The sequence below is a fragment of the Halichoerus grypus genome, chromosome 9, assembly GCF_964656455.1.
Source record: "Halichoerus grypus chromosome 9, mHalGry1.hap1.1, whole genome shotgun sequence".
In the NCBI taxonomy this organism is placed as follows: domain Eukaryota; kingdom Metazoa; phylum Chordata; class Mammalia; order Carnivora; family Phocidae; genus Halichoerus; species Halichoerus grypus.
The window spans coordinates 4,118,565-4,146,472 of record NC_135720.1 but is presented as its reverse complement, the minus strand read 5'-3'; the positions used below and the strand labels follow the sequence as shown (position 1 = coordinate 4,146,472).

Here is a 27,908-nt window from a genome sequence, read left to right as displayed (position 1 = left end):
TCATTGTCCATAGAGAATTAAAAAATTTAAAGAGTCTGTTTTTAATTATCACCATGTCCCTGTAATTCTAAACAACATTGGTGATAAGCTATCCCTCCCCACTGTGGCAGACCACCGCCTACACCCACCTTGGTCCATCCCTGCCTATACTGTTCAGTCTCAGCTTTACACAGTCAGAGTCGACATTAGACTAATCTAATGGTCAGTAGTTACTGTAGTGTCCAAGGTCTGGGCACATGGTCTGAGAAAGGTACATCATAGTCCCTTTCTAGAGATTGATATGGATGCTCTGAGTAAAAGCGTATCTGACTTAGATCCCACAGTGCTTGTAACTATGTAAGCCAGGAGCTAAGAACGGTCTCAGAGTGCTAAGAGAACTTGCTGGGATGAGGGTATTTTGGATGGAAGTGGAGCCAAGACACGGAGACACAGATTCACGATGATGTGTCTAAAGCTAGAGATGTGGCCAATTCTGATATTAAGCCAACATCTTTTCTAAGTTAATTTGAACTTTTGGATTCTGTCACTTGCAACTGAAAGTATCCTGACTGATAAAACATCAGATTTGCATAGTCTGTATTTCCCAGTACACTGTCAAGTGCCAAATTCCTTCATGTGCTTCTAGTGTCTGATTTCAGTTCAATTTTCCATGCTCTATGAAGTCTCAATTCTTCTGATGGGCTTATTTGGGCATTTTCTGAAATCCTTTTGAACTGTGTCTATTGGCTTTACTCACAATATCAAAACCTGGCTTCTGTCATTTTCTCCTATTTAATCTTCTCTAGAAGATAATGGGTATTAAGGGTTAAAATATCTGTAAAATATATTTACAACTAAGCAGATAGTCATCGATCATACAACTGTGTAGCTATAAATATGCAGATATTATCCCCTTATCTTGCGCATGAGTAGCACCTACTTTTCCTTGAAATTCTCCCTTCCCTTGGCCTCCACGATACCTCTTTTCTTGTCTAACTAAAATATGAGCAATCTTTTCTCTTTCCAACATGCTTCCACAGCTCCCTACGGTGCCTTTAAGTGTAAATGAAAACCTCTTTTCTGGCACAGGTCACGATGTGGAATCATGGTTAGCTGATGGGCTGTGGCTCTGATTGCATCTTCTCCGCTAGTTAGAATTTAAGCTTCCTGAATCTTCAAGACTCTTATGTGCTCTGTTACTACTGTGTCTGGGTCACTTGGTGTCCTTCCCCTTGAGCATTAGGCATTCAGTAGTTGTTTGCAGGATAAGTGAGTAGATGAATCAAAACTGGATGTCCCACACCTTTCTGGACACACCTTTATGCCTCTGCCGCCCCGGGGCCCTACGTGCCAGCACAGTGCCTTGCCGCCGTGCCCACCTTGCTGACCTCACTCCTCTTCCCTTGGAACCTCTTCTCCCCTCAAACTGGAGAGCTCCTACCATTATTTTCACCTATCTCCTCTCTTTTGAGATTTGTCCTGAAGTCTTTCCTGACCTCTCCCCTCCTCCACCATCAGGATTAGGTGCTCAGAACATCCATATCAATCTCTAGAAAAGGACTATGACAAAGTAGGTAAGAGCCTTCTGGAACGCTTTGTCCCAGTAGTTACCACAGCGCATTGTGGTAGTCTGAGCATTTGTCTGCCTCTATTGTCGAGTGCAGGAATGCTGCCATTTCCGTCGGTATCTCCAACACAGCAACACATCTTTTAATGCCAAGATCTACTTTGAAGATGAAATCATTTATTGACAGCAAGAGACTTGGATTCCAGGTTTACTCAAGGACACTGTAGGTCATTTCTGTTCCCTGTTACAGTTTCAATACCCTGGCATTAGCATCATTCCACAAAGATGTTTTAATATATAGAATTTGTCCTATAATTCTGTCATTGAATTAAAGAAAAATCCCCAGAAAATAGAGGAAAAAAAACCATTGCTACCAAGTAAATCACTTAACCATAAAATAGATGTGTTAAATCACTATGAATCATTTTTTTTAAATTTTACTAGTTCACCATATGTCACTGTAGTTGGTTGTTTGCAAAATTTCTGCCATAATTACCTCCCTGTGTCCATGCACTTGCATAATCCCCTCCCACACGGAGCCCGGGCTTGCCCATGTTACTTGTTTTAGGTGGAACAATAGTAAATATGAAAAAGGCAGAGATTTGAAAAGTGCTTGTGCAATGGGTCTTGCTGTCTCATGCTGCAGGTTTTTCTGTCATCATGTGAAGGATCCTGGACTCACCTCACAAAGTAGGTAAGAGCCTTCATGGAGCAGAAATGAGCCAACTGGCTAAGCATCCCAGACATCCCACACACCCTAGACCAGCCAGCCTGCCAATGACCAGACATGAATGAGGCCATCCAGATCATCCAGTCCCGGTCAAGCCCATGCAGACAGAAGAGCCCCAGCCTACCTACAGCACCGTGGGAAAGAATACATGTCTATTGTTTCTAACCACTACATTTGGCAATGGTTCATTATTTAGTGAAAGCTAACTAAGAGAGTTACAGAATTTGAATAATTGGGCTAGACCCATAAGATCTATAGTCAAACCAGAAAAGTACTTTAGTTGAAGTAACTAAACTCAATAGATTTTTTATGTAGTACCGAAATAGTCATAGCTTTGAAAACTATGTCTTATCTTCAAAATCCATCCATTGACTCAACAAATGTTATCGAGCACCTATCTGATGTGCCCAGCACATATTTACATAATTCATTCAGATAAGATACTTCAAGTTAAAACAGTAAATCATTTGAGACTCATACTCCAGTTCAGGATGTACCTTTGCTCAGATAAGACTTACATGCAGAAGCATGAGGATGAGGATGAATGAAGGGATGACATTCAATGAAAGTGCAGAACAGTTTTTCTCCTGACTTAGAAAGAGAAGGAGAGAAAGAAATAAAGGCAGATTTTTATTTTTCTTCTGAGTCAAAAAGAAAATAGGAAATAAATATTTGTTCTCACTTGGTAGGGACTTGAGAAAAAATGAAAGGCTGCGTGGCATACTGGTGGAGAATAGGCATAAATGATGATTATTTCCTGGTCCACAGCAGCCACGGGGTGATGTGACGTCAGGAGGAAAAGAGAAGACAGGAAGGAGCCAGCTCATGTGTTCTCCTTGCAAGCTGCTCCTGGAGGATGCAAAGTCAATGCTTCCATGTGGCAGAACAGTTTGACAAATCATCCTCAATCACCCTTTCATTCTCTAAGTCCATCTGAAAAGAAAGTGGCTCCTTCTCTTCTTCAAGGGTATCATCACTTTAGTGTTGAGCTAGGCTTGTGCTCAAATTCATTATGAGTCTCAACCCATGCTTGAGACTCATAAAATGTAGGAAATGACTTGCTTTATATCGGGGAAAGACAGAGTCATAAAGTGGCAGGAAGAGAGAGAGATAAAAGTCATAAAAGGGCAGCAGCAATGCCAAAGTACATAATTGAAGAGAATCTGTCCCCGGGGAGGTGTGTTCCAAGGAAAGGATGAGCTAGTGCCCACACAGGCTTGTGGTTTTAAATGAAAAGACTTATTAGACAACCGAATCAGTGAGACAGCCCTGAAAAGCAGTGGAGTGCTCTGCTCTGGGACCGTCCTTCAAGCAAAAGATCACTCCAGGTTGACTTACATAAAACCAAGCACACCAGGGACAGGCCAGAACAGGTAGGAGTCCTACCGTGGGCTTGTGGATGCCCATATTCTCATGCATCTGCATGTGCCCACAGTCTGTCCATAAATATATAACATGTATTGTATACATTACCTATAGTACACATAGTACTCACATAAGTGGGCTGGGATTTTAGATCGTGGGCTACTTCTGGCCCTGTTTATGAAGCCTGGATATGGTTCTGAATAGGTTCCCTTCAGAAAGAGTTTAAGGCAACTCATTAGACAACCTTTCGAAAAACCAATTGTTTAGTTAATTCAGTAAACAAACTATGTGTTAAATACTCCTTAAGTGACAAGCCCTATGCTAAGCCCAAGACATACAATGAGGGACAAAAACAGAAAAAGGTGTATGCTCTTATGTAGTCTATCATCTAGCAGGGAAGCAGAGAATTACCAAACAATCACAAAAATAGATGCATAATCACCATAGTTATAAGTGCTAAAATCAAAAACGTGCCACCAACGGGTACCATAAAAGTATGTGACCTAATCAAGGAGATCAATAAAGAAATTACTTCCGAAGTATAATCTGTAGGATGAGAAGAAACTACCTAAGTGACACGGATAGGGGTGGGAGGAGGAAAGGGCTCAGCGTGAGGGGAGCCTGTGGTGAGGGATAAGATGGGGTTTTCACTGTCTTGTGAAGGTCACTGCAGCTCAATATAGAACATAAGACAGAGGGTGATGTGGGATGAGACCACAGAATTGGGGAGAGGCCAGGCTGGCCATGGCTTCAAAGCTGTATGGAAGATTCTAGATGGTAGCAATGAAAACTTTAAGCAAAAGCTAACTTAGCCAGATTTGCTTTTTGAAAAGAAAGAGGGTGCCATGCAGGGAATGGCATTCCAGGTGAGAGGTGGACATAATTTGTACCACTGAAGAGGTAAAGGAGGTGGTAAGAAGGAAACGGATTTCAATTCATTGTGATATAATCAATTCCCTTCTCATGTTATTTTCTTTGAGCACTGAATCAATTGACAGACAAATATAATATGCCTTGGATTTTTAATCATTATTGATAGGATTTATGCAACCATCTTTATTGGCACAGATTTGGAGGCATCAACTGTTATAGACTGAATTTTTGTGTTTTCCCAAAGTTCATATGTTGAAACCCTACCTGCCCCCAGTGTGATGGCAGCATAGGTGGAGCCTTTGGGAGGTAATCAGGGTTAGATGAGGTCATGAGGGTGGGGCCCTCATAATGGGATTAGTGCCCTTACAAGAGTCACCAAAGAGCTTACATCTGGGCTCTGCTGTCTGCCATGTAAAGATACAAGAAGTAGGCAGCCTGCAACCCAAAAGAGACCTCGCACAAACCCAGCCATGCTGGCACCCTGATCTTGGACTTCCAGCCTCCAGAATTCTAAGAAATAAGTTTCAGTTGTTTATAAGCACCCAGTCTCTGGTAGTCTGTTTTAGCAGCCCAAACCACTGACCTAATACCAAACTCCGTGTTATACTACTGTTTTCCAGTCTATGTTCCACCAAACAGTTGTGTACTACAAAACAGCTCAGGCTATGGAAACATTGGGAAACTGCATACAAAATCCCCCTTTGTATATGAATGTCTCTGAGTAGTCTTTTATAAGAGACACCCAGTGGACATCATTTGACCCAACATCTACAAAATGTATTTGATCCAGAAACATTTATTGTTTTTTGTTTTGGAATCCTGTTATTATTCTGAATATCCATTTATAGACTTTTTAAAATAGGATCATAATAGGGGCGCCTGGGTGGTGCAGTTGGTTGAGGATCCAACTCTTGGTTTTGGCTCAGGTCATGATCTAGGGTCGTGAGATTGAGCCCTGCATCAGGCTCGATTTTCAGCGCAGAGTTGGCTTAAGTTTTTCTCTCCCTCTCCCTCTGACCCTCCCACTTGTGCTCTCTCTCTCTCTTAAATAAATAAATCTTTAAAAAAATTAAAATAAAATAGGATCATAATAACTTATTTCAGGTACTGTGAGATTGTGATTTAAAGTCTTGATTGCCACCCACACTTTCTTAGAACTTCATTAATAACACAAAAGTTTTCCAAATGAGTCAAAAGTATGAGAATTAAGGATCCACAGTTTCCCTTTGGGGTGAATTGATAATGATTAGCCTTCACATTCTTTCTCCAAATACAATAGTGAATTTCCTTTTTCTGAGCAAGAACATGCCTTACCTTTCCAGGAACTTTGTCTGACCTGTAACACTTGCTCTCTTACAGAACCCAGCACTTGTTAAGCCCATAAATGTGCTTCCCAGGGAATATTCCATTAACAATATCATTAAGAAACCAAATTCGTGCCAACTTTTTAAACTCTATTTTAAAAATGACAAGGAATAAGAAAAGGGAAATAATATAACTACAATACAGTGTTTTAAAATATTTTTCTTGCCTTAAAAGGAGATATAAAAAACATCTATTTTTTTTAAATTAAAGTATGACTGGCATATAATATTATAGTCATTTCAGGTGTGCAAGATGATTCAATGTTTGTATCCACTGCAAAGTGATGCCCACAGTAAGTCTAGTTATATCATACACAGTTAAATTTTCTTATGAGAACTTTCAAGATCTACTGTCTTAGTGACTTTCAAATATGCAGTACAATATTATTACTCTAGTCACCATGCTGGACATACATTCCCAGGACTTATTTATTTTATAACTGGAGATTTATTCCACTTGATCCCCTTCACCCATTTCACCCATGCCTTGGCCCCATCCCCTCTGGCAACCACCAATAATCTCTCTCTATCTATGAGTTTTGTTCTGTTTTATTTGTTCATTTGGAAGAAGAAGAAGAAGGAGAAAGAAGGAGAAGAAAAAGAAGGAGGAGGAGGAGGAGAAGAAGAAGAAGAAGAGGAAGGGGAAGAAGAAGAAGAAGAAGAAGAAGGAGGAGGAGGAGGAGGAGGACGACGACGAGGAGGAGGAGGACGAGGAGGAGGAGGAGGAGCATTTAGTGGTAAAGCAATAATGGCAGGAACAGCAATAACCACTGTGGACTGAGTATCTTTAACAGTGTGGGCATCACACACACATTGTTTCATCTTTGCTACTGAGCTTTAAAGGAGCTAGTTTTTATCATCATTATGTGTCAGTCCGTTTGGGCTGTTGTAACAAAAATACCATAGACTGAGGGCTATGAACAGCAGACACTTGTTTCTCACAGTCCTGGGGGCTGGAAGTCCAAGACCAAGGTGCTGGCAGGTCTGGAATCTGGTGAGAACCCACTCTGGTTCACAGATAGCTGTCTACTACCTGTGTCCTCACTCAGTGGAAGGGCAAGGGAGCTTTCTGGGGTCTCTCCATAAAGGCACCAATCCCATGCATGAGCACTCCAACCTCATCACCTAATCACCCACCAAAGGCCCATCCTCTAATCCCATCACATTGGGGGTTAGGTTTCAACATATGAATTTGGGGAGGGCACAAACATTCAGTTGATAGCACCCCAATTTACAGATGTGCAAACTTAAACTAAGACAAAGTCCAATATCATTTCTAGTTACAGAGCCAGAAACCACCATCAAGACTGGAACCCAGATCTGCCTGTCTGAAAGAAGGTTCTCTTCACCCTACCACCATCCTTCCTCAACACTGATTGAATGCCAATAGACACCCAAAACTGTGTTCATATAAATTTATGCATTAGGGCTATTTATTTATTTATTTATTATTTTTGCTTGGCGCTCTTGCAATCACATCACCAAACTTCTCAGAAAATAATTCTATTACTTTGACCTTATTTACACTATTTAGAGAGCTGCTGTATTTCCCAGTGTACTCAGCATGTGCATTCCTGCCGCGCTTAATGACCACTTTGCAGAGCCATAAACTGTTTTCCCACATAATAATAAATTTCAACTACTCCCCCAGTGTCTTCTCTTTTTCAAAGAAGATATTTAATGGAATATACTTAAAAATAGAGGCCTGCAGGAAATTGAGTAATCACAAGTATTAATTCATTCAATAAATATTCAACAAGAATCCATTCTGTCCAGGCGCTGTACTGGGGACTGCACATAAAACGGTAAACAAGACACACTTTTTGACCTCAAGGATCTCGCAGTGTGATAGCAGATACAGACAAAGAAAGAGAATTTATAATGTGAAAAGCACTACCTTAGAGGTAAGTACAGGTGCTCTGGGATTAATGACTCTGTGTGCAGGTTCTGGAATAACCTCCTGAAGAAAGTGATGTCTCTGCTAAGAACATGAGTAGAACTGAACCAAATGAAGAGAAGAATGCAAGTGTTGTACACACACACATACACACACATACACACACACACACACACACACACAGATAGGCCTGGATAGGCCTCCAGTCTTGATAATATACAAGAAAGAAGTAGCTGGAATGCACAACGTGAGGATGAAAACTCAATAAGAATCCTCAGAGTTATAGAAAAATTATTTTTCAAGCAGAGAGCCATATAACCAGATTTGTATAGAGCCAGCACTCTGTTTTCAAGGTGGAGAATACATCGGAGATAGTGAAATCTGAGGCTGGAGTTTGAGTTAGAGGCTGTCACTGCAGGACATGACGTGTGACTGTTGAGTCTTCCATGTAGTGAGTTCTCTAACCCATGATCTGTGCATCACACAAATGGGAAATTCAGTAAACCAGTAGCCAAACAGGTCTAGACAATCAGTTGGAGCAAGAAACAAAGAGGTCTCAGAAAGAAGCTCAGAAAAATCATTGAAGATATCGATACGGAAGAGACTGACAAGGACCGTGTGTGTAAAGAAGAGAAGAGCCTAGGACACAAGCACGGGCTCAACGGTATTTACAGGGAGACAGAGAAAGTGATTGCTGTCAGGGAGACTTGGAAGAATGAGCAGGAGAAGAAGGAAAACTAAGACACTTCAGTTATGAAAGTCAGAGTAAAAGGCAGACTCGGATGGGGAGAAGTTTGTGAGGTGGCCTGGAAAACCTGAGCTCTCTGTGTGTGTGTCTGTGTGTGTCTGTGTGTTTGGGTGGTGGCTCCATTTGATTTATTTTATTTGTGTATTTAATGCAAGGTGGAGAAGTAATCGTCTGGAAGTAGAGGTTGAGCTGAAGGAAAACATCACCCTCTCCTTCTGAACTTGAGGAGGTGAACGTAAGGAAAATGAGCAGGGCTGTCCATGTGATAGGGCCACCACCACAGAGCTGACGCCAGTAGTTGGAGGAAAATTGAAGGAAGAGTCAGGATGTAGTTTGCTCAGCATGGGGGTGGGATTTGTTTGGGTGCAGAGGGTTATTTGGGGATGAGCTGGGTAATTGCAGAGAAGAAGGAGGAAGGAGAAGGAAAGTGCAGGAACGGACCATGGCATGGCGAACCAGCTGTGAGTTGAATGGGACAAGGAAATAATATAGCTCCTTTTAAGAAGAGTGGTTGGTTTGGGGGATTCAATTATTAGTTCCCTGGAATCAGAACCAAGGAATAGAAATGAGGAGGACAGAAAATAAATTCATTAAGCCCTTGAGAATTGACTGAGGTAGAGAACGAAAAAGTAATCACCATGCTCCATTTTCTTGTTTTTATTTCCACCTCTCCTCCACAGTTAGCATTCAATGGTCTTCTTTCAGTCTACCATTTTTCTATTCTCCCTTACTTTCTTTCAAAACAAGCTATTTGTATCACTGACTAAAAAACTGGAAGAATTTCAGAGATCATCTAGCTGAACATCACATTATATAGGTGAGAAAACTCACTTCGGGAGAGATTATATAAATTGCTGGTGTCATACAGCAAAGACATAGTCAAAATTAAACCCATGTGTACCAACTTCCAGCACAGGGCTCCTTCCAAAAGTAGTGTAAATATTCTATCAATTTTAAAATGTTGAAATTTTTCAGCTGATCATTCAAAAGCCCCATTTATCCATAACTTTTAAAAATAAACTGTTAAGTCCATTTGATGCAAAGATAAGCTGTCAATTAATTTTTCCAAAGTCTTTGGTCAGTAACCAAGTCTTGAGAGATTATTTTCCATACACAAGGTGCCGTGTGTGCGTATGTTTGTGCATGTTTGTGTGTGTGTGTGTGTGTGTGTGTGTGTGTGTGTGTGTGTGTTGGGGAGAAGGGGAAGAAGGAAATAAATTTGGAAAATGAAATGTAGGTTATAAATACCAAAAGAAAAAAAAAAATAGAGGACAAAGTCCCTAACCTCCAAGAACTTAAAATATTTTCAGGGAGACGCAACCTGAAATGACAGAACTAATTACAAAGCAATTTATCAAAATTACATAGAGCATAGTGAATACATAAGCCTGAAGATGATGAAAGGTCAAGGAGTGATTCTAAATAATGCTGTCCAAAAAGCAATATAAAAATCATGGCTGAGAAACCATGCATCCAGCTGGTGGCAGCCACACATAAATTACTCATAGCAAAACTTCAATGAAATTCATTCAATCCTATGCACTCTGGCATTACGCATCATTCTCTTAGGCTTTGGGTTGGACTTGGACAGGAGAACAATATACAGCCTTTATTGTTTTCAAAGTCACATAGTCTCTGTCCTTACATTTCATGGGCTTCATGTTATTAATGTTATTTGACCCCATCACTCTCTCTGCTCTGCTGTTATTTATCATTCTTCCAGGTAAAGGTCTTTTGTGGTGTGAGTCTTCCTGACCTAAACTTTGTTCTCTGTTTATGTACGTCATTCTTCCCGGATTGTTCTAAAGTTTCACCCATTCTTTTCTCTCACACTTTCTTTGGCTGTTCACTGTCCTCGGTGCCTTTATGAAGCCATTTTACTTCTACTTCCCATGTTCTCAAATCTGCCTTACTCTCTTGTTTATATTCGTTAGTTCCCTTGCACCCTCATGCTCCTTTCTTAGGCATATGCCACGATCCCACTTACCTGCGCCATTGTAATCCTGCTCCCCACACCACTTTGCCTCTCCCTTCCCCTCGTTCACAGTCCAACGTGGACTTTTCAGGAATTACATTTTATCTATGAGTATAATTTCCAGAAAGCTTCGAATATACTTGTGTTTTCCCTCTAGAACACTGAAATATATACATTTCTTAACCATGTTAACTAGAGAGAAAATACTGGTGTGAGAAAGACATTTTCATGCCAGAAGCACTTCACCACAAGAAGTTAACTACTCAAGTGCTTCATTGTCTGTGTGCGTATATATCTTAGCTCTTGTGAACATACATGTATATATTATATATTCACTATATATGTATGTGGATATGTATAATATGCACATCTATATGCACAATATATATACCTGTGCAGACATGTACACAGTGATAGAAGGAGCTGAGGACTCAGTGCCCAGTGTACAAAATCCCCAAATCCATGCCTAAATCGTTGTGCATTCCTTGATTAAACCATGTCCTTTATGCTCCCCCAACCTCCTTCTTTAGATAAAGCATGAGCACTAATAACACACAGAGTTAAGGTAAAACATATAATTCTATCGTTATTGAGTGACTACTGCCCACCATACCCCCGATGATGTGTGGTGTCGATCCCTGTGCCAGCATTAATCTTCTCCCCTTACTCACTGGCAAATTCCAGAGTGACAAAGTTGCAGAGCTCATTTCTGACCTCTCCCCATGCCTACAACGGTCTGCACTTACCTCAGTTCTCTTTTCAATTCTACACCTTCAGCCCAGGTTTGCTTTACTTTCTTCAACACAGTCATCATCTCATAGGATTATGTTTTTGTTGATGTTGTTTTGGTGAAAACATGTAAGTTCTACTCCCTTAGTGAATTTCAATTACACAATCAAGTGTTATTAAGTGTCATCACCATGGCTTACCTTAGATCCGCAGAGTCATGTGGATACCATGCAGTATCTCTTTCACTGTCTGACTTATTTCACTTGGCTTATTGCACTCCAGACCCATCCATGTTGCAAATGGCAGGATTTTCTTCTTTCTCGTGGCAGAATAATATTTCAGTGTGCATATGCACCACGTCTTCTTTACCCAGTCATCTACTGACAGACACTTATTTTGTCTCCATCTCCTGGCTACTGTGAATAATATCGAAATGAACAGGGGAGTGCAAATATCTCTTTGAGATCCCATTTTGGATATATGCCTTTGGATATATGCTCAGCAGTAGAATTGTTGGATCTTATGATAATTCATTTTTAATTTTCTGAGGAGCCTCCATACTGTTTTCCACAGTGGCTGCACCAGTTTGCATTCCCACCGACAGTGCACAAGGGCTCCCTTCTCTCCTCATCTGCCAACACATGTTATTTTGTCTTTTCGATAATGCCACACTAACAGGTGTGTGGTGATATCTCATTGTGGTTTTGATTTGCATTTCCCTGATGATCAGAGATGTTGAGCACCAGGCTTTCTTCATCCCCTGCTTTCTCTTTTGTTGCTGTAACAATGTCTTACTTCTCCTTTTAATCATTAGACATTATTGCCCTCATATGTTCCATAATTTCTCTTTTCTTCTCAGTTATTTTTCCAGTTTTTGCAGAAACTGCCTCAACCTTTTCCTCCCTGAAAGAAATAGGTGTTTATACGATGACCTATTCCCATTCTATAGGAGACAATAAGGTCATTGTGTAAGGTGACATAACTAACCAGTGCAATGTTGATCCTCAGCAGAGATGCCGATGGTGCATGTGTGTCCGGTCAAACTAAACCATCATGCAGGAGAACTGCCTCTAAACTTCCTCAGCTGAACCATTTCCCAAGTGCTGGAGTGAAGAAAGATGATGGCTTGAATTGAAAACATCAGAAAGAATTCCCAGGTCCCATGATGGACACATCACTCACCCTCTGCCAGGCTCAATGTTACCATCCGTAAAGCAACATGTTCAACAGAGACTGCCCCTGGGGATTCTGAACATGTGTCTTATGTACCCTATGGAGTGAATCCTTAATAGGTGTCTTCTCTTAGAAAGGTCTCATGGCTCTTCAAGAGGAAGAAACTCGAATCTAATTGATATTTGTAATTAAAACAACTGCGACAAGAAATTGTGAAAACTCACTAGGTAGTAAAATTTATTTTGGAAATGTGTCATAATTTATAATGTTTTTAAATATTAAATATAAAAAAGCTGGGCTGCCTGGGTGGATCAGTCATTTAAGCTCTTGGTTTTGGCTCAGGTCATGATCTCACGGTCATGAGATTGAGCTCCACATGGGGCTCCATGCTCAGCAGGGAATCTGCTTGAGGATTCCGTCTCTCCCACTGCCTGTCCCCTCTCTTGTGGGCTCACGCTCTCTCTCTCTCGCTCTCCCTCTCTGTCTCTCTCTAAAATAAATAAATTTTTATTTATTTATTTTTTAATTTTTTCTATTTGCGAGAGAGAGAATGAGAGAGAGCACGAGAGGGGGGAGGGTCAGAGGGAGAAGCAGACTCCCTGCCGAGCAGGGAGCCCGATGTGGGACTCGATCCCGGGACTCCAGGATCATGACCTGAGCCGAAGGCAGTCGCTTAACCAACTGAGCCACCCAGGCACCCTAAAATAAATAAATTTTTAAAAAATAAATACGTAAAATAAATAAATATTAAAAAACTGATTATAGAGATGAAGTTTGTGATGGGGATGTAAATATATCTGTTCGTCCTCATTTCTGACCTTCCCATCATGGAAGGATGTAATTGAAGGAGCAAATCTAAAAAGAATTCCGCCGTGGAGCAGAGACTAAGTCATTCATACTGGTGTTTTTGTGGTAAGTGTGCAATTATCATAACTAGACGGGATCCTAAAAAGTTGCAGAGAAGCAAAATCTTGGAAAATAGAATCCTGTTTCTCCTTTGACTTTCTAAACAATTCCAGCAAGCCTTGGAGTGTTTGCCGGACACCGTCTGATCATTCTTTCTTGGTAAAATAGGCCTCCTGAACTTGAGTGACCGGGCTGACTGAATTCTGGAGAGCAGAGGTAGACACTGATTCTGAGACCTGGTGCCTCACCGAGCACCAGTGTGACGGGGCTGGTTTCAAGTCCAGGATGAGCCCACAGACCCCTACCACAAGATCAAAGGAGGCCATTGGCCACTGTCATCTATGGCACGAAACATCCTCATCCCTGTTCCACTGGAAAGCAAACCCCTGGTTTTTATTTTGAAGTGAAATCAATCAACTACCAAATAAATAAAAGAGCTAAAACCACATAAGCTGTAATAAAATGCATCACAGAGGATCCCATGATCACTGACACGTGCCCTGGGATGGTCTGAGTGTAGAGGAAGAGAGGGTTGCTTGAGAACGCAAGGAGGGAGACCCAGGGACGAGGAACCCGTGGCTCACACCTGTTAGAGTAACCGGATTAGGCCCAAGACGGAGTCACTCATGCTACGCCCCACATCAGCTCACCAAAACGTAACTAAGTTCCTGTGCTTGCTCTCCCAGAAAAGGAAGGCTGAGGTCCACCAATCCACACTTGCCTGCTCAGCACACATTACCTGACCAGCAACAAGCCTTCCCTTTGCTGCACATAAGGAAAGGAACCCTGTTTTAACCAGTCTGCAAATGCCCAGGATAACGTCTTTGTTCCTGCTTCATTTGGTCTAAAAAAATCTCGCTTTGTACAGTTCTTCTAGAGCACCTTTCTCCCGGCTACGCTGCGCGCTGCCCCAATCATTAATCGCTGAAGAAAAGCCTCGTAGATCTGTAAACTGTCTGTGGAGAATTTTCTTTTAACACACCAGCGGCTGGAGCACCAAAGAGCTTCGCAGGAATCTCCACTGTTTCCTGGGACTTTGAGAAGTGGGGCGGATCCTTTCTCAGGAGTGACATGATAGTCTTCCCCTCCACAGAACAACAAAAAAATCCTGCTAAAATAAAAAGCCAAAAGCCTGCACAAAGGGGCCAAGAGGCTCTGCTTAGTACATGGTTTCCGAGAGATGAAGGTGTCTTCCAGCGGCCTTATTTTCCACTTGGACACCTGCTTCCCAACCCTGTGCACCCTGAGAACCAGGGCCATGTGTGCCTGGCCGCCGTCACAGAGCAAGGCTCCGACTTCCACAGAACTAGGCAAGCTAGCTGATCTATAGCACCGACAGCACAGTGGTGCGAATTATTTTGGAAAACAAAAACGTCATACTCTTATGTAGCTATGAAATCACTAGAACAACGACTTTGATGATTTGGAATTACCTGTGTGTCTACATTTCAACCTGACCACTGGTCTTAAGTTACACGTTTGCTTTTCAGCTTTGGTTGACACAAATATTTAGTCTTTAACATAAAGTAGTACATGTCCGTGGTAAACTACTAAAGACAGCATGAATATAAGAGGAAAGTGAGCCCCACCTGGCCCCAGTGACACCTTGTTCCATTCTAGAGCCAGTACTTTTTAACACAAGCATGAACACACTGTGCACAGCATTTCCTACAATATGTCCTGGGAAGTTTGCATAGCAGTGCACATGAATCTACCTGCCCTTTCCATGCTGCACAGCATTCTCATTTGTCGACCCTCCACAGGGCAGGGAGCAAATGCCCTAACACTGAATATTTGTTTCTACATTTTTGTTATAAGAATGTTAGAGTAAGCATCCTCGAACATGCATATTTACATACACGACATGCCTAGCAGTGGAATCTGCCTTTATTATTTTTATTTTTACATTATTTTCAGAGTTTGATTTGTTGCTTAACTGATTCACTGCCTCATTGACTCAAAGTGGTGGAGAAGGTATTAATAGTCGGGATGAAATTTAAAAGTACCCCACGTCTGTAGCTTTACATTATGAACACCACAAAATTTGATCAAATATCCTTTACTAGTCAAAAAGGATTACCCCTTCAGAAAAGAAGTCATTGGTATCACTGATAAATGACTGACGTTTAAAAATTTGTTTCTGTTTTCACTGTTTTCTTTTTTAAAAATTTTTGTATTTAAATTCATCACTCGACATCAGGGAAATACAAATCAAAACCACTGTTTTCTTCTTATGGAAACAGAAATAATAACCAACATGTATTTAAAAATAAACAAAAGGGCAGCAATGTCCACAAAAGCCAAAATATGGAAAGAGCCCAGATGTCCATCGACAGATGAATGGATAAAGAAGATGTGGTATATAGATCACATATATTGTGAGTATATATATATATATATATAATGGAATATTATACTCAGCCATCAAAAAGAATGAAATCTTGCCATTTGCAAAGATGTGGATGGAACTAGAGGCTATTACGCTAAGCGAAATAAGTCAGTCAGAGAACAACAAATACCATATTGATTTCACTCATGTGGAATTTAAGAAACAAAACAGATGAACACAGGGGAAGGGAAGGAAAAATAAAATAAGACGAAAATTGAGAGGGAGGAAAACCATAAGAGACTCCTAACTCTAGGAAAAAAACTGAGGGATGCTGAAGGGGAGGGGGTGGGAGATGGGGTAACTGGGTGATGGGCATTAAGGAGGGCACGTGATGTAATGAGCACTGGGTGTTATATGCAACTGAAGAATCACTAAATTCTACCTCTGAAACTAATAAGAAAATAGACAAAAGATATGAATTTTTACATTTCACCAAGGAAGCTGTGTGGGTTGCAAATAAACACATGAAAAATTGCTCAAAATCATGGGCCATTAGAGAAATACTAGTTAAAACCACAATGAGACATTAATACGCATCTATTAGAATGAAAACAATTGAAAACACTTACCGTGGAAATTTTAAGAACCATAACTGCTCCACACTGCTGTTGGAAACACATTTTAAAACACAATTTGGCAGTCTCTTAAAAAGTTAAACATTCATGTACTCTCTGACATAGGCATTAACTCGGGAGAAATGAAAGCATATGCTCATATAAAGGCTTCTATGTTCATGGTCATAGCAGCTTCATTTGTAAAAGCTAAAAATTCATATGTCAATTAACAAGAGTAGATTAACTGTGGTACATTCATCTTACAGAATACTACTCAGCAGTAGAGTGAGTGAAGTATTCATACGCACCACAGGGAGAATTTCAAGATAATCATATTGTAATGAAGAAATCAGACAAAAAAGAGTGATTCTAGAAGAGGCAAACAATTCAATAATAAAAGAGAGTAAAACAATGATTTCCTGGAGATGTGAAGCTGGAGAGGGAAGGAGAGAGCGATTCTAAAGGGTAGAGTTGGAGGTGATGGATATGTTCATTATCATGATTACGATGATGGTTTCATCCATGAATATGTATTTCAAAACTTATAAAACTGCATACACCAGATATTTACAGTTTATTGTGCATCAATTATACCTCAATAAGATGTTAAAATAAATCATCGTACATGAAAATCTGGATTTACCCCTCATTTTAGAAAAACAAGATTTGATAACCCTGTATTCACTCAGCTGTCTCTGTCCTCAACCTTTACTGCAAATCCCAATCAGCAATGACAGCCCTTTCCATCTGGGTCATCAAGAATACTCTATCACAAATGCCACATTGCAGGACTATGAGGTCTACCTTCCTTCCCTTCCCCATTTTCTTACATGTGCAGCAATGACCTTGAGATGGATAGTCCACAGAGGCTGCAGTAACCCACAAAACTTTAGATTATTTGCTCTGGCAATAACACTGAGCAAAGGAGAGACACTGGTCTAGGAGTTCTGAGAATTTCTGCAGAAACCTCATCCTGCAGAGCCATGTTTGTGGAAGTATCTGTCGATGCACCTTTAGAATAGGCAACTTCTCTCTGGTTTGCTGTAGCCCTACCTAGTCCCTGTTAACACTGCCAGTGATCTCATATATAATATGGTTCCCCCGTGATCCTTGTAGTTCCTACAACCAATGAGCTCTGGTTACTCGTGATTCCCTCCAGGGACCAGGGAAAGAGAATAGAAGTCCACCTTCTCAGAGAATATGAGCTGACTGCAAACAATGAAGACCTGCTAGCTGGGAGTGCTAAGATGACTTCAGCCACAAGAGCTGATTAGTGACAAAACTGGTCAACCCCATGAGCAGACCACAATTGCAACACGCTCCAGAAAGCTTCGGACATAACCTGTACTTGTGGGGACTCTTTCTATGTGGAAAAAATGGGTGAATGGCATTGGACATTCAGCTTTGTAACAAAGGCTACCCTCAGAGCTTCTCTGTGTCGTGAGCTATTATGTTAAGAAAGAAGAGAGCACGTTTTTTTAACACTGTAGCCTCTCTCCAGTGGGAGATTCCTGGTGCTGAAAGAGTTTAGATCTTTGTGTAAAGGTTTTTCCACATCTGATGCCCCAGCAAACAGCCTATCTAGGTTGTTAAATTTCTAGTGCTAATTAGATGAGACCTCTGGCTGAATGCTCTCCCACATTCACTGTACTCATGAGGGCCTCACCTGGTGTGAGCTTTCCATGGCAAGGGAGGCAGGAGCCAGAGCTGAAGTCTTTCCCACGTTCGCTACACTTAGAAGACTGTTCCCAGGCTGAGCTCTGACATTTAATGAGCTGTTTCAATCTCTCCCATTGGTCGGACTCATGAGGCTTTTCTCCAGTGTGAACTCTCTGCTGTTGAAGGGGGCAAGAGCAGCAGCTAGAGAAGTTCCCACATTCACCACAGTCGGGAGGGGGGCTCCTGCGTGGTGCTCCTGTGTGGACACGTGTGGGTTTGTAGCTGAAGGCTGACCTTGTGCTGGCAGGAAATCCTGTCCACGCAGGAAGCTTCTCTCATGGGTGGTCTCGGCAGCTCTTTGCAAATGAGGCCCTGCCCTTAACACTTCCGATGGGTTTCCCTTCATTCTGCTGCCTCTGGTGCTGGTGAGGGTTTGCCCTGAATGAGACCCTCTCGCACACGCACCACCCTGTGCAGAATGCCCTTCGCGAGTAGGCCAGACAGGGGGAGGGGGATGGACAGAATGGGACTGGGAGGCACAGGCTTCCAGTCATGCAGTGAGTAAGTCACAAATAAAAAAAAAGGCACACCTAAGGAACATAGTGAAAGTATTGCAATGGCGTGGTTTGGTGACGGGGGGGGCTCCAGGTGTGGGGAGCACAGCATGATGGAATCACCATGTTGTACACCCGAAACTAATGTCACATCATATGTTAACTGCACTTCACCTTTTTTTAAAAATAAAGAAGAGTAGGCCACACATGTCGCAGGGACAGGCTTGCCTCGGCCCTGCGGTCCCCACAAGGTTGTGTATAGACACCGTCGCAAGGCTTCCCGAGTCCCAGAAGCCCGCCCCTCGGAGCCTCGGGAAATGCCCCTTTCAGGTCCCACAGTTTCTATTGTAAAGTCTTTGCCTGATGGCAGCAACGGCACGATTGCTGAGAAGATGATAGGGAATTAAGGAAGTTCCTACTCAAGTTGGCCCACCTCTCGCTTTCAGAGATCTTTCCACAGTTCATGATTTTGATCTGTTTCAATTTGATTCCTCCCTCTTGTTCTTTTCAAGCATTATTTCAAACCTGGCCTACGTAATAATCTAGTCTTTTGTTCACACGGAGATTTTCCAAGGTGTCAGTGTTTCTATCTTCCCATGTCCCTACCCTCTGCCACTTGCACATTACAATTATTTTTCCTTCTCCTTTCAGAGGGGTTTAAAAAAAAGGGAAAGAATCCAATATACGGTTGACCCTTGAATAATGCAGGTTTGAACTGTGTGGGACCACTTATACACGAATAAACACAGTACAGTACTGTAAATAGATTTTCTCTTCCTTGTGATTTCATTAATAACATTTTCTCTCCTCTAGCCTACTTTATTTTAATAATACAGTATGTAATACATATAAACATACACAATTTATGGGAAGTGACTGTTTAGGCTCTCAGTAAGTCTTTCAGTCCACAGTAAGCTCTTAGTAGTTAAGTTTTAGGGGAGTCAAAAGTCATACACAGATTTTCAACTGTGTGGGGAGTCAGCGCCCCAACCCCCACATTGTTCCAAGGGTCAGCTGTAGTGTTATTTAGGCAAGATGAATCGATAATTGACCAATATTAAGATTTCCTGGGGCACCTGGGTGGTGCAGTCAGTTAAGCATTCGACTCTTGATTTCAGCTCAGGTCATGATCTCAGGGTTGTGAGAGCGAGCCCCAGGTCGGGCTCTGTGCTGAATGGGGAGTCTGGTTGAGATTCTCTGTCTCCCACTCCCTCTGCCCCTCCCCATGCTCATGCTCCCTCTCTCTCTTAAAAAAAAAAAAATTTCCTTTATTTCATTAAATTTCTATGGTCAACCAAGCTCTATAAATCATAAAGATGTTGTTTACTGCAGTAGGTTTCATAAAACAGCACTCCACAAAAGCCATTTCGTTCCAGAGTTGTTCAACCAGCAGTCCTCAACATTTTTCCCTTTACAATAAACCTTAGGGTTAGACTTCCTTCAGCAGCAGCAGAGACTCAGTAACTAGTGGTTCTTCCACACCAGCAGGGAGGTGGAGAATCAGAATCTCCAGGACACACGTCGAGCTGGGACCTCCCCACCTGGTTCTGACAGTTCCCCACGTGTCACCTCCCTCCATCCCCGACCCACTTTCCCCACCTGGAAAGGGCAGGACAGTTTCTGCCCGAGATGGTTGTGTCAATTAGTGAGATAACATGAGGCTTTGAAATTTCTAAAAGAATGTCAGCTCTACTAATCAATGAAAGAGCATTCTTGACATCTGCAGAAGTAACTCATTTATTCAATGTAATGAATAATAAGATGGAGGAGCATAAACACTAAAACAGGAATCATTGTGCTGTCCTCAAATTTATGTAACAATCAGTATTTGTTTAGAATTCTTATTTTCCTATAAAACCTGGTAGACACTCACAATAATCACTAGTAAAGGTCAGCGCTTCTGTACTTCAATTTCTCCCAAATAGAGTGTTTGTGTTCTTAACAGTCAACTCTACACTGTAAAAGAGGGAGAAGGACCTAGGTCTTCTTTTATTTTCACCTTACTGTCTATGTCACCTTGTACATTGTAATTACTGAATTTTTAAAATAAACTAACTCCAATAACTGAGAACAAAAGATCAAAATGCAGGTGAGAAATGAAGCTTTCTAAGACCTGCATCCATACGCACCACCTCGAGCACAAGTCTCGTCCACACGCATTCACGGCACAGCCCTGCACACCCCATCCTCACTCCCGGGCTTTCTTCCACGCAGTCAAGTATTGCTGGAAAAGATGTTCACAAAGACTTAGCTTGTTCATTACTATTAATCAGATCCAGGTAAACCTTGCAGGTTCTATGTTCCTCAGCACTTTGTGAACCTCTAATACTTAAACTGTTCTTGTATTTTTCTGACCCCTTCATTGTAAGTTCTCCAGGACCTGAAACTGAGTTTGGTTAAATTTTTACCCTTAGCAACGGGTGTCCGGATAGGGTCCACAAGGGATCACCATATCTCCCTAAGGTTGGTAGTCCCCAGTGCAAAGAGCAGGATCAGCCTCTTAATAGATGATGCTTCATGGTAGAATTGACACTATGGTCTGTTGAGCCCTGAGAAGTTGCTCTAAAATGAACTTTTTGGCTGATTCAACTCCATTCAGTGGGGAGACTGAGAAGGACAGCCTTGGGCATCAATTTCTTTAACACTAATTATCCAACCTATTCCAGATTAAATCCAGAATAGAGTGGCCAGGTCAGGCAATCTCCTTAAACTTTAATAGAAGTTAATTATTCATTGATCAAACTCATTTATAACTAATTAAAGTTTTCTTGCAGTAGAAAATACAAGATAGCGGTTATGTTTCTCTCCTTGGGAGTGTACCCGATATAGAAACAAGTGGACAACAAATCATGACATTTGTGTTACGTGAATACACCTTTGAAAACTGGATTGTCGACTTAAGGCATAATTCTTTCAGGTGACTTTCCTGTGTGAATGTAGTTTCCACAGTACTTCCAAATTTGGGTAATTTTTGCAGCCAGAGGAACAGAGCTTTACTCTAGACTAGCAATACTTATGAACACTTAAACAAAATCACAGACACTGACTTTACGGAGGTAACTATTACTCCTTTATGAAGCATAATCAATGTGCTTCACTATAAATATTTATAACAAAACAACTATAATAATTGAGTCTTGGGAGGGAATGGTGATTTCATGACTAACTTATGTACCACCCTCCCCAAAGGCCGCTGTGATGGCAGGATTGTCGAGAAAATGGAAGAGATCAGATGCTTTTCCTTGGAAAAATAACATATGTCTATCCTAAAAAAAATGTCTCTTGTGCATTTAGCAGTGATGAGTTACAACATGCTGCTTGAAGTGTATCACTTTCTTTAACAGAGGATTTTCTAATATTGAACATACTTCAAAGTTTTATATTTTTGCTTCAGGGATATAATTTCTTTTCTCCAGGCATATCTGTGAATGTCTTGTTCTCTTATCATGGCCAGATTGACAGTTTTCTTTCCTGACACTATGCATCCTCAATTAAAACCACTGTCTGAAAATGCCAATTACCATGAATAAGCCATTATAAATAAATTTCATACAGTCTGAATTTCTAAGGCTAGATGTTAAGTCTCTTTCTGAATCCGTAGTGCTTTACAATTTTGTTATTATTTTCATTCATAATAATAGTAATCTATTGAAACCCTCAATTCACTGCCATCTTCATGTTTGCTGTATACAAAATGCCCCCAACCCCTGGATCTGGAAATACAATAAGTGAGTGAGTGTACCTTACAGACATACTTAGTTTTTCCTTGGGGGAACAAGAGATCATTTCTTTCAATTATTTTTTCTAAAGACTATAGGCAGACTAAGGCCTTCTCAAGTTCCCATGTTGCTGATTTGAGTATTTCCCATCATTTTCAGTAGTTAAGCTGCATTACAATTGTCTGTTTATATGTTAGTCTTCCCACCAAACTGCAAGAGTCCTGTTTTATTTTCCTTTGCACCCAGAAACTAACAAGTTCTGCCCATGACATGAGGCAGGAGGAAAGCCAGAAGTATTTGACTCAATCATGGGGAGTAAATAAAAAGTTTGGTTTGCAGTTTGCAGGTTAAAAAAAGAAAATCTGTGCATAGAAAGATTTCGATAAATATCTGTTGAAAACATAAAATAAATGGAGGGATGGTGTTGGAAGAGGTCACTGAGAGGATGTAACCACTGGTTGGCCCATGAGTTGGACCCCAGCAATCTGAGGCTCCTCACCCCTTCCCCGGTCCTTGGAATGTGCATTCTGCTTGCTTTCCCCACTCCCAGAAACTGCCCCAAGGATACAGCCTTGTGACAGTGATGTGGTGTTGAGACCATCTGGGTGGTAGGGGTGGCTAAACCCAGTACAGACCTCCATATAAAGTTTTAAGATTTGGTGGGCGGGCAGGGAGATCTATGTATCTTATGGCCACTCCTGTGTAAGCTCCCTTGCTTATTAAACCTGCTACCTATCCTCTGGAGTGGACTGCCCCTTTCTTCGGTCTCTCCCTGCACTCCACATAAAGAGCTGGTTTCCGATCACACCCGGGATGCTCCCGAGGAGGCTCCGAACAAGCAGATGGACGGATGGATGCAGACAATCACCACCATACACTGCCTGATGCAATTGGCATGTTGATTGTCACAGATACTGGGCCAGCCAGCCCTATTCCCTTTCTGAAGGTAAATAATGGCCTAAAATAAATTTCCAAGGGATGTGACTGTATGTGCTAACTTAAAGATTTTGAGAGAGCTTAAAGATTTTGAGAGAGCTTTAGAAATCTTCATTGAACCATAAAAAATATTTTCACTGGAAGAGGCCAATGCTGTTTCTCCTGGTGAAATTTCATAATCTTGAACATATCTGAATTTTTTGTATGTAAGCCCAAATTTCAATGCTAGAGACTTATCAGCATTTAAATTATAATATATATAATACATATATACATAAAACATATATATATATAACTAATACTAACTGAACTGACTAGATAAAGTAAGTAACTACTTAAGGTTAAGAAAATAGCATGTTGGGGTCTCTCAAATACGTGTGATCCACACAAGAGATATGCTATCAGAAGCATACAGAGGAAAATGCAGGTCAGATTAGTTTTCAAGTAGCTAAGATGTTGGGCCGAAACGGCTCTGCTTATGGATATGGCCTGTACTATCTTAATGGCTTTCCTATACAATTATTTTTTCTCCACTAGCCTCCAGATAAAAAAGCATTCCCAAATTGATATCAATGAGACATAACGCTGCCTTATTTTATCATTTTCATTTTAAATCTCTTTTTTCCAGGAAACTCAAAAAACAACACACCTTAGAACCCAGTCTAAGCTGTTTCCCTGGATAAGCCAAGCAGAAACAATGCATTTTTCTCCTTCTGAAAGATAATAAACATTATTTTTGAAATAGTTGAAGATTTATACAGGCAGCATTAGAGAACATATTTCATTTTCAGGCGTTTTTTAAAAAATAATAATAGTATTAATTCTTACTGATCTGGTAAAGAAAAGGAAAAGGGTTTTCTCTACTAGAAAAGGATGAGATATTTAGGTTTTAAAGAAGAAACACAAGTGGATAATGGCACTAAAGCATCACACTATCTTGAGAATTGGCAATCAGTGCCCAATTTTGAAAGAAGTAAAGGCACAATAATTGGCAGCCATTGAGGATATTTTTCTTTGCCAGCCAACATCTCCTATATCTTTTGTTAATTGGATTAAAGCCAGCTGCTGTGCATCCAAAAACGGATCTTTTTCACACAGGGGAGCAGAGTGGTACAGTGATGTTTACTCAATACAGAGAGGCGTCCACACCAATATTTAGGACATGACATTTCTTTGTTATTTAAATCGACTGAGAGTTACCTTTCAGAAATTTCCAAGTAATTCAAACATAAGCCAATATACTCTCATATGAGGTCCCGTGTTCTGGCGGCCGGAGCAGGTGCTCAGAGCTGCATCACGCGGGCGCCCCGCGCGGAGTTGCTGGATGCGAGCCCTGCCTCCCGCAGCGACAGGCGCCTCCACAGCCCCACCTGAGGGGCTCAGATTCTGCCGCCACCATCCCCAGACCTCCCTCCTAAATGTCTCTGAAGGCCTTTCCGGATCTTGCAGGACAAAATTGGGTTATCTTGGGTTATCCGGGTGATCCCTAAAGATATGAACATCCCCAGTTTAGAGGATGGGGGAGTTTTAGATTCTATTTTCACAAATCCTGAAAACTTCTGAGATTGTTTTTCCAATGGGTTCTTTTCTTGTGTTAGCTTGTTAGAAAGGCCATGTGAACCCCAATGTTCATAGCAGCAATGTCTGCAATAGCCAAACCGTGGAAAGAGCCGAGATGCCCTTCAACAGATGAATGGATAAAGAAGATGTGGTCCATATATACAATGGAATATTACTCAGCCATCAGAAAGGAGGAATACCCAACTTTTACATCAACATGGATGGGACTGGAGGAGATGATGCTAAGTGAAATAAGTCAGGCAGAGAAAGTCAATTATCATATGGTTTCACTTATTTGTGGAACATAAGGAATAGCATGGAGGACATTAGGAGAAGGAAGGGAAAAATGGGGGGGGGGAATTGGAGGGAGAGATGAACCATGAGAGACTATGGACTCTGAGAAACAAACAGGGTTTTAGAGGGGAGGGGGGAGGGGGGATTGGTTAGCCCGGTGATGGGTATTAAGGAGGGCACATACTGCATGGAGCACTGGGTGTTATACAAAAACAATGAATCATGGAACACAACATCAAAAACTAATGATGTACTTTATGGTGACTAACATAACACAATAAAATTAAATTAAATTAAAAAAAAAAAAAGCTCTGAGTACATTACCTATGAATTCCTGCTTCCTCCTATCATGATCCCAGCCCATGATATTCTCTGCTGAGAAATGCTTGAAACAGGTGGAAGTTTGTGAAAAGGTTTCTGGAGGGGACGGTTTCCCTGCTGTCATGGTCATGGCCTCATGGCGCTGAACCACTAAGTGCGCTTTGGCACAGGTCAGCTGTCCAAGGGTGATAAAGCATCATCACGGAAATTATCTGCTGCTTCTCTCATTTCAGGTCATCTCGTACCGTAAGGGAAAAAAGAACCAAAGCAGAAAATAGTCCCCTTATGTCCTATGTCTTAAATACGCCTTTTTAAAAAGCCATGCAGTTGGAAGCATCTACTCGATGTAAATACAGCCTGAAGCCATTCGAAATGTCATCGAGGAAATGATCTCATTAGCTCAATAGTCACTGGTGATTACATAAAATAATACTGTTGCTTTGGGATGAAAACCAAAAATGTTTGAATTAATATTACTTCTCACCTTATGCTCTCACAAGCCATGTTTCCCCCACACTTACCTGTGCCCCCAGGAGAGGAACCCCCATCCCGCCAGGTGCTAAGGCCAGAAGCACCTGGCCAGTGCCACCGTTCTCACTTAACAGAATGTCTCTCAGACCTGTCAGCTCCTCCCAGCACGCACACAGCGGCATCCCACCTCCTAATTATCTCACCCAGATCACTGCGATAGTCCCGAACGATTTTCTGCGGCCACTCCTGCCTTGACAACCTCTTCTCCGTTTGGCAGCCGGAGTGATTATTGAAGGCAAGTTTGACAATGTCATCTCCAGACATCCTGCTGTATTTTCCATATCAAAGTCCTGAGTGTGTGGTCCCTGTCTACCTTCTTCAACCTCATTCCATGCCAGCATCCATGATGTTTTTAAGCCCCTGACACACTTGTTTTCTTTTGTTCCCTAAATGTTCCAAGATCCTCTGCGTGTGCTAAGGTCCCCGTCTACGATATTTTCCATCCCTCTTTCATCTGGCCAAGTCCTGCTTCTCCTTCAGGTACCTGTATCGGGGTGCTTCCTCATGAGGGCTCACTTCAAACTTCCAAGACTAGAGAAGACTCCTCCCTGCGCCATACACTGTACTTTCTTCGAATACACTTGCCACCATGGTGCGTATTGGTAAAATTATTGGTAAACTGCACATGGGCAGAGTCTGTGTCTCCCTTGTCCTTTATTTCTCTAGTACCTAGGCACACAATAATCCCGATGGATGCAATTAATTAATTAATTAATTAATAAGAATAAACATGCTCCCTGGGAAAAGAGCTGAGGTATACGCAGTTATGCCCTGGTGTTCTGAAATTCTGAATTTATGGAGGATGTGATTAAAATGCATCAATGCTGAGAAACATGGAGAAATAAATATCAGTAGGAGTCGTGATGTCTGATCTGGCAGAAATGTAAATGCATTACTCAAAACTGGAGTTTTTAAAGCTAGCACAGAGTATATTCATAGTAAAAGAAATGTATTATTTACTCCTGAAATAGATTTAAAGAATTTTTCTCGTGCCCATTTCTTCAGATGTATGAAAATATCTGAACTATTAGGTACTGAGAATTAATATAAAGAACTAACAATTTTAGATCTTACCTCTTTTTCTGTTTGGTCCACATTGTAGACACACTGAGTAAGACAAAAATTTCAAAGCTTGTTCCACTTCATGGGAGCATTTTTACCATTTTGACTACGTGGCTAAAGCACTCATATGTATTATTTATGAGGGGGAAAAATGAGGAAAGAATGCAGTATGATGTTGTAAACAGTTCCCCCTTGTTCTAGAACCTCATGGTGCTGATCTTAATGAAGACAAGTCCTTCTCTGGCTGGCAGGTGCACAGCGGAAGAACGCCTCGTGCAATGCAGTGCAGCCTGGCTCTTCACTTCAGGGACCGTCATCTGGGTGGCCCAAGAGTCCAAGCAGCCTAACGGTCCGTCTGAAAGTGGGGACATATGCTGATCTTTTCAAGGCCTGGGTCAGTTGCAAACAGCAGGGGATGATCCTTGAGCACCTTAACTTACCATCATGACCATCTGCAGTGACTGTCTCTGTCTTTACGTGCGCCATTCCTCACCTGACACTGACAAACGAGTTCTCCAAAAGAAGACTCTACACCCGCTGCCTCCCTTTCTCAGTGCCTGCGCACACCTCAACTCGCTGCAGGCTGGCTTTTAGCTCAGCTCTAACCCCCCAGTAACAACTTTAGTAGCCAGCACCAGACTCAGTACACCATGTACTTCTCAACCTGTACGCTTTAAAGTGGTCAGCCCATTCTTCTCAAAACTCTCTAAGTAACATGGATTTCTAATTCTCTCTGTCTGCTTGGTTCTTAGTACATTTTAAGGAATTCTCTCCTTTGTGATTCCTAAGCTTCTATCCTTTGTCATTTCTCTTCTCTTGGCATACTTCCCAGACTACCTTATTTATTCCTGATGTTTAAATAACACCTGTTAACTGATTATGCCAGCCAATGCATTCCTCCCAGCTTACACCCTATACTTTAGCTACATTAAGAGTAGTATCTATTAGGTTCCAACATTTCCTTAACTGATGTCTTCATCTTTCCCTTCAAAACTTCACTTTTGTTTATGTTTCCTATCCTAG

At 41.4% G+C, this 27,908-nt stretch overlaps 1 pseudogene across 1 annotated transcript in view; it reads left to right on the top strand.

Annotated features, from left to right (window-relative positions):
* LOC118555036 (26S proteasome regulatory subunit 6A pseudogene) overlaps positions 1-27,908 on the top strand; it is a 747,413-nt pseudogene that overhangs the window by 143,438 nt on the left and 576,067 nt on the right. The gene's annotated exons all lie outside the window — the stretch shown is intronic.